The sequence below is a fragment of the Physeter macrocephalus genome, chromosome 10, assembly GCF_002837175.3.
Source record: "Physeter macrocephalus isolate SW-GA chromosome 10, ASM283717v5, whole genome shotgun sequence".
Classification (NCBI taxonomy): Eukaryota; Metazoa; Chordata; class Mammalia; order Artiodactyla; family Physeteridae; genus Physeter; species Physeter macrocephalus.
In genome coordinates, this window is record NC_041223.1 from 37,900,714 (window position 1) to 37,909,365 (window position 8,652).

The 8,652-nt window shown below is 41.1% G+C and overlaps 1 pseudogene; it reads right to left on the reverse strand.

Moving 5' to 3' along the window:
* Positions 1-2,512: 2,512 nt before the first annotated feature.
* Positions 2,513-3,072, reverse strand: LOC112064645 (protein lin-28 homolog A-like; annotated as a pseudogene).
* Positions 3,073-8,652: the final 5,580 nt, after the last annotated feature.

Sequence of the window (8,652 nt, forward strand, 5' to 3'; positions counted from 1 at the left end):
TAGGTGTTCTGTAGGAGTTGTTCCTCATGTAGATGTATTTTTGATGTATTTGTGGGGAGGAAGGTGATCTCCACATCTTACTCCTCTGCCATCTTTTTTTTTTTTTTTTTTTTTTTTTTTTTGCGGTACGCGGGCCTCTCACTGTTGTGGCCTCTCCCGTTGCGGAGCATAGGCTCCGGATGCGCAGGCTCAGCGGCCATGGCTCAGGGGCCCAGCCGCTCCGTGGCATGTGGGATCTTCCCGGACCCGGGCATGAACCCGTGTCCCCTGCATCGGCAGGCGGACTCTCAACCACTGCACCACCAGGGAAGCCCTCCTCTGCCATCTTGAAGCTCAAAGTCCCCTGGTCCTTTAATAAGAAAGTTTTCCTGGCCTCTGATATAAATCTTATTGGTAGTTAGGTAGCCAGATGACTGGATAGGAGAATGCAAATCTTTTCTTTTAAAAAATGACTTGGGAATAAGAGAACTACTAAAATTTCAGTTTTGGAGCTATCACTTTGAGTGTTTGAGAGGTTAGTGTTCTCTTGGAGCATGTACACCCCATTGGGTAGTAGGAGCTACTCCACAGAAGTTTGTAAACAAAAAAACCCCAAAAGAACATGGAGAAAGACCAACACATTGTATTTCCACAGAGTAGGCCAATTAGCAATCACCAAATCAGTAACTTGTAAAGTCCTACAAGGCCCAGACAAATACAGTAACTGGTAGGGGAGGGGTGCATTTGGGGGAGACAAGAATCCAGGATCAGACACACAGCACCCAGTGCTCTCCATTGCATTCGCTGATTTCAACACAGTGAGGTACATCTGCGGTGATCTTACAGCATGTAAAGGAAATCCCCTTTTCTCCTCGAGCTTCCACAACACTATTAATCACTGCTGTGACACGGCAGGACATGGGCTCCTTGCACCACGAAGAAGTCATTGCTGTGGTCTTTCTGGAAGTCAAGGAGGAAAAGCCCAGAATTTTTAAAGGTTAAGGATTTTAGTCCTTGCTTCATATATCCATTCCTGGGCAGCACAGGATGTGTCCAAAGTATTGTTCTTAAAACCTGTCCTTCTCAGCTCACATTAAAACACACACACACACACACACACACACACACACACACGATGTGTCCAAAGTATCGTTCTTAAAACCTGTCCCCCCCAACACACACTCTCTCTCTCTCTCTCTCTCTCTCTCTCTCTCTCTCTCTCTCTCGCTCTCTCTCTCTCTCGCTCTCTCGCTCTCTCGCTCTCTCGCTCTCTCGCTCTCTCTCTCGCTCTCTCTCTCTCTCTAGCAGGCCTGGCCCAATCCAGTGAAGGATGGATCTAGTATGCAGAGTGAGTGCCGTGTCCTGAGATTAGAGCTCTGGAACGGGAGACCTTTATCACATAGGCGACCCACATCCATTCTTGGCTTTTGCTCGGTGCCTTTCACCTGGCCCACCTAACCTGGCTCAGCTTCTCCTAACCGCTCTGCCTCGCCTTTTCCTGTTCATACCAATTTCCAGTCTTCCAGGAGAAGGAGATCAAGTCATGGGGCAACCCAGTTAAAACCTAGTCTCCCATGAAATATTGAAGGTAGAGAGGTTGCCAGAGGACACTGTAGCAGAAAAGCCAGCTCTAATTGGCAAAAATGAGGTAGTTCAATAGGTTGTGCACTCCAAATAGTCATTCTCCGTGGTGAGAGAACAAAAAGTGTCCCTGCTGTGCAGACCTTGAGACCACCGTGCAGGAATGAGGGCTTTAGATTAAAACACAAAACCAGAATATTTATATTAAGAATAAAGTTAACTCAAGATATACCATTTGCACACAGCTAGTTCAGTTGGCATCCTGAGACAGTGGGACCCAAGGTGCAGTTATTGAAGGGAGCAAATAAATATAAGCGTATTGGCTTAGAATACCATATGGCAGGGAGTGGGCAGCTGAGCAGCAAGTCTACAGCTGTCCCCCCAAGCACCCCTTTTGCCTATCATCACAACCCATTTATTGGGACAGTTCCTGGCATCCTATCTCAAGAGTGGGTTATGAGGAGACAAGATGTGGAAAAATCCAGCCTTACCCCTGAGAGATTCCCTCCTATGGAGTATAGTGGCTTGTGGGTTGAACCCATCAAGATTAGGCATGAGGTGGTCTCATGCCTAATCTTTTCACTCTGTCATGGCAAATATTGTTACATACCCTTCTTTAAAAGGAAAACAACTTCTCTACTCAGGCCACTTTCAAAAGCTGGAGATTCTGGGGGTGGAGACTTGGATAAAGCATACAGGCTCTAGAGGGATTTCCTCCAAAGCCCTCCTGTGCATTTGAACAGAGTATGGTTGGAGTTCCTTTGTCTCACCACTACCCTGGCCCAAGTGGGAAGAGGGGGCGATGGTGTGGACCCAGTCAGAGATACACGGTAGTGCCAGCTGCCCCTACCCACCCTGTCCCCACTTTGTCACTCTGCAGATTGATGCCCGGTCCTGGAAACTTCCTGATGGCAAAAGGATGGCCCCCACACTGAGGCTCAGTCCTTAGCCCCTAAAGCAGGGCAGGGCCCTGGATCTCCTCTTCCTCCCCAAAGTATGCTGGCCTTCCTTGTGAGCTGGGGACTTTCAGTGTACAGGAGGCTGCCATGTGGCAGATGTGGCATGTCTGGGCCTGGGGTGTCTCCTTGCATTCCTTGGCCTGATGGTCTAGACCTCCACAGTTGTCTCATCTGTCTCTCTTTCGTCTTCCTTCTGCATGTATTTCCCTTTTGGCTACCTCACACTCCCAATACCGAACACCCACCAGGGCTGCTGACACTGAGAGATTCCAGTCCCTAAGGGGACTTCTCAAAGGTGAACTCCATTGCCTCACCCTCCTTCAGGCTCCAGAAGCCCTCCGTGTGCAGTTTACTCTGGGGCGCAAAGTGCAGCACGACCTTGGCGCTGGCAGTCACAAACGGCAAGCACGACCTGTGCTCCCGCTGGCACCCACTTACACGTGCTGGCATGGTGCTGCAGCCATGGCTCTGCTGTCTGGGCCATGTCCTCTGACGCCACCTCTGGTGCCTTGGTGCTGCCACCTACGAACTGCTGGCCTGACATGGAGACCATGGTAGTCGGTTGAGCTCCTGATTAAGAGGTTGCTGCCCCCTGAGAAATCCAGAAGCAAAAGGTGGTGGGAGAAGAGGCTGCTGCAGCTGCTCTAGTACTCCAGGTGATGCTTATGACACCAGCATTTGAGAATCATGATTTATATAGAGCAAGAGAGTGAGTGAGGAGCAGGTTTAAATAGTGTAGAAGCATGTAGGAGAGCTTACTTACGATAGACCTGCGGCTTCCAAAGCTCACGCTGGGGAGGTTTAGGAGAGTACGGGGCAATGGGATTTGAGATTGGGTAAATAAACATCAGATATTTAGCATCTGGACTCTGACTGGCTCTGGGAGAGTGGACTTGGGCCTGAGGTACTTAGGAAGAATCTCAGTAACTGTCAGAGGTGATGTGTCTGAAATAATTGAAATGAGAATAAAATTGCACTTAACTGTGAAAAATGCACTTTATTCAAGATCCAGTCATAATTGTAGATCCACTAGTTCTCACCTAGGTCTAATCACAGCAGCACCAAAATTGAAGTTACTGCTTTTATTACCTGAAGAAGAACACACAGTTTAGCTTCTCAGAGTCTCACCTTTCAAGTGTGTCTAACATGAAAATGAATGTATTTTTCCTAATACTTGAAATAGAGAACATTTCATTTTTACTTTTGAGCCCCCTTTGGTCTAAATCCTCTAGAACTAGTTAATACATGCTTGGGTCAAGCCCTCTGGCATGATCCAACTAGAACCAGGATAGGGGTTTCTGATTCTTCAACTATTTTGAAAAGTAAGACAATACAGTACGAAAAGATAAAGTCATTTGCATAATTAGCTGCAAGTTATTTTGGTCTGTGCCCCCTTCCTTCCCCTTCCTCCCCCCTCCCCGCACCCCGTGGGCTTAGAGGAAAGATACAAGAGGGGATAGAAGAAAAAAAGGAGAGCAAAATGAATTTTACATTTTCTTCATTTGACAGCTTTGTTCTTTCTACTGCTTAATGATACCAGATTATGAACAGTTTGTAAGTTTTTTCATAATATAAGTGCCTATCATCATCAGGGGTATTTTGTTTTTCCTCACTAAGACCATTCACTCTTATTTGCGTAGTGAAATCTCAGTAACATGCGAAAGACATAAACCACTGAAATTTAGACTGTTTTTAGCCATAAATGGTTCTGATCAGCATGCATATCTGTAGCACTTGCTGCATATTTACCATGCATTATTAATTCTTTATGTTCACTAAGGCAGATATCTCATTCCTAATATTCCTTTGTATCCTGTTAGATTTATGGTACATAGTAAATCCTCAGTACATATGAGTTGATTTATACAGCTGTGAAAGAGGATAGGTTCAAATTCGTTGATGACGCCAGTTGGAAAATTCGAGATCTGTACAACTGCACATGGATGAACGTTGATAAGTGAAATGTCTGGTGGATACTATGAGAATATTCTAGCAAAAATTATTTAGGAAAAGTGGGCAATTCTTTATGCAATGAGAAATTTACAAAAGAATGGTGATATATTTCAAAGCTTATCTTTATAAGATTTGCACTCGTAAGCATTTTCCAAAATTAGAGAAAAAGACACTCTGAATCCTTTCGGGAATCTTTATTGCCGTTTGCATACATAGATACTCTCTGGGGGCACTCGGTTATAAATCCCTTCTTTGTGAAGAAGACAGGGCAGCTTTTGCCTCCCTTGCTGACCACACCTTATACATATGCCATGTCTGTCAGGAACAATCTTCGTTTTCTGTGTGCCCCATCCTGGAAAGTACCCACATACGATTTTCTTTGCTTCATTTCTGGGTACAAATGTTTCTCTTTCTGGTTTGTTATATCAAAGATTGGGGCTATTTTGAAATATTAAGAAACAAATGAAAATCCATCTGGCAGAGATTTTTAAAAGACATTTATCACCATTTTGGGAGCAATAAGAAGCTATTCTGTCTTCATTAAGGACAAAGTAATTGTCAATATGCTTAAATTGCTGGAAAGTGCACTAAGAATAGACACAAGGAAGAGTTTCTCTGTAGGGAGTGTTGTTAGGCCCTTGAATGGGTGACATAGGAGGCAGGTCACTTCAGAATAGATTTTTATTAATAAATCTTGGGTGTCTTAATAAGATCTGAATTATAGACAAATGTACATTTCTCATATTTTGGAAATAAAACCAAAACGTCCCACCAAAATGTCCTTCTTTAAGGCATCAGTTCTTCCCAGAGCTAATAATAATTGAAGGCATATGGAATAGATTTCACTGAAGACTCTGAGTGCTGCTATGGAAAGATCTTCAAGGAATTTTGTTAAGTGTGAAAAAGCAAGGTGCCCACACAGCATGTATAACTGTGGCTGCCTTCAAAACGGCAGTATGGCGTTAGAAATCGGGTGTGAGAGAGAGCTTTTTGATTTTGAATCTAGTGCATATATTGCCTATTCTGAAATAAATAAAAATAATAAAATTCTAAAAGCTCTTTGTTACTAAACAACAACAACGAAAAACACCCTGAATTCATCTAATGTTGACCAATAGGGAAGTGGTTAGATGGTACTCCATCTAATGGAATAAACTCTGCATCTATTAAAAAGAATGAGGTAGATAGGCATAGAGAACGTAGTAAGTGAACAAAAGCAAAGTGCAGTATGTGCAAAGTTTCATTTCTGTACATTTTTAAAGGTCACTCAAAGAGCATTATATACATATACTATTCTATGTGCGGGTGTTCTTTTCTGGAAGGACACACGTGGAAGGATGAATAGAGATTAGCCATGGGGAGAGAATAGAGGGTGAATGTATGGGGAGGATGATTTTATTTGTCATAAATTTCTGAGTATTTTTAATATGTGGGTGTGTTATTTTTATTTAATGAACACCTAATAGTTAATTTGTGTTATGCCTCTGTGAAAAATGTTTAGTGTCATATTCCATATTTTCCTAAACTGATGTGAATCCAAGTGGATGAATTATATAATATAGAAAACTCCTGTAAAAATTTCACAAGGAGATAGATAGCAGCCAATCCATTCTAGACACTTTCTTTTTCTTTTCTTTTTTTAGTCACGGTCTTTAGAAGTGATTTATTAAACATGATTGGATTTTCCAAATTATTAGCAACAGTATGATGCAGTGGAAATAATAGTAGCCTGAGAGTCTCACTGTGACTTCCACTTGGGCCCTTTCAGCCTAAGACACAGCAATCTTCTGTGTTCAAAGAAAGAGATGACTAGTTTATCTTTAAGATTCTGTCCCCCTTAGAATTCCAGGATTCTAATTCTTATTGCTAGAAAGCAGAGGATTCAATGCTGATTTAAGTAGTTCTGTGATTTAAAGATTTTTAATATCTTACATGATATTATATATCAGCAGTTAGGAATGCTGGCTCTTATACCAGTGTGTTTGGGATAGTACCTAGGTAGACTTGGCGATTATGGTTGGTATAATAATGACCCTTCAAAGATGGCCATGCTTTAACCCCTGAAACCTATGTATGTGTTACCTTACGTAACAAAGGGATTTTTGTAGTCCCTTTTGCAGATACGATTAAGGATTTTGAGATGGGAAAATTATTCTGGAATATCATAATCACAGGGATCTTTGTAAGAGGGAGGCAGGAGGGTCAGTGTCAGAGGGGAAGAGGTGAAGATGACATCAGAGGTCACAGAGTCAGAGAGATTTGAGGATGCTATATTTCTGACTTTGAAGACAGAAGAAAGGACCTATAGCCAAGGAAAGCAGGAAGTCTCCAGAAGCTGGAAAAGGCAAAGAAACAGATTCTTCTCTTGAACCTCCAGAAGGAACAAAATCCTGCTGACACCTTAATTTGAGCCCAGTGAAACCCATTTTGGACTTCTGATCTCCAGAATCATATCTTAATAGCTTAATAAGTTTATGTTGTTTTAAATCACTAAGTTGTGGTAATTTGTTATAGCAGCAGTAGGAAACTAATACAGTGATTTATATCTAGAATTAAAATGTGAGGGTCATATCAGTTGTTGTATGTGTTTCCATCTCCTTTAATACAAACAGAAATTGTCAACCAAAGCAAGACTGAAGAAAATTTGTGATCATTCACTAACAATCGATAATACACATAAAATGCTGTTGACTTTTATAAACAAAATATAAGATAAATCAATAGGTAAGTTTTTTAAGGAACTTGCTTGGCTTTTAATTGTAAATGTACACTGTTTCAGAAGGATAAATTGCCAATAGCTATTTGATGAGAATAAGAATGAGGGAATACCATTATGCTTGGCATGGATGGTGGAAAACTGTAGGGAACTGTTCCAGTTTTTTCCTAGCCTTCCAATGTAAATAATCCTTTAGGAAGATGTGACTTTTTGTAGTCATAGTAAATCCTGCCTGTAAGAATGATTAACACTGGCAACAAATACTTAACAAGTCCTGGTTCACTGTCCATCTACATCCCATTTTCTCTAGCTCAGCACTTCTGTGTTAGTTTCAATTTTAAATGTCAAGCACAACCCAAGTGGGACTTATGGAGAAGGGAATTTATAAACATATTACAAGTGTCTTATTTTCCTTCATAATTGACCATATTTACCAAGATTCACTGTGCTTTTTTTTTTTCTCACTTGCTTTTTTTTCCCTCCCTATACAGACAGTGAAAGAATGTTGATGAGAGAGGTCCTGTGGTCATGATAGGTCCACTTTTAAGCCATAGATACCCTTAGGGAAGGCTAAGTCCAGGGTTTTCTGCTGAAGTCCACCCTCTGCCTGATGGCCTTCATTATTAAGAAATCACATTTTTTTTTTCTTGTCTCAGTGAAATGTGTTTGGGGAGGAGGGGTGGGTGGAAAGAAGTGAATTCCCTGAATAGGGTCAGAACTACAAATTCTGTGAGTGAATGAGTAAGAATCAACTATAATCAGAGAGACAGATCTTCTTTGATGTTACAGAAAGACATAGCAAGCTACTTATATCTGCTCTCTGGAGACTTCATTAGAAGTTAGAACTGTGGGCTCTGTGGACAGACTCTGTGTTTGAAATTTGGATTTGTCACTTAGATGCTGTGGCAATACAGAATATTGTGTGGCACTTATCATATCCTTAATATTATCTTACATTGCAGACTGTTTATAATAGAAAAAAGAGCAAGAGAGGTAACTTTGCTATTCTAATGCTTCAGATATATGCCCACATAGAGACCTATGAAGGAAGAAAATATAATATCTCTCAATCAATCACATAAAATATATTATCTCAATTTACTCATTTGACACTGTGTCTTGATTCATGATGCATTATAATTAGAAATATTTTCCATTTCTAAAATCATTTTAGCAAGAAATCCATCTTATTTTAAATTTATTAGATATTTGAAGAAAATATTTGAAGAGATAATATCTGAAGTCTTCCCTAACATGGGAAAGGAAACAGTCACCCAAGTCCAGGAAGTGCAGAGTCCCATACAGGATAAACCCAAGGAGGAACATGCTGAGACACATATTAATCAAATTGACAAAAATTAAAGACAAAGAGAAAATATTAAAAGCGATAAGGGAAAAGCAACAAATAACATAGAAGGGAATCCCCATAAGCTTATCAGCTGATTTTTCAGTAGAGATTCTGCA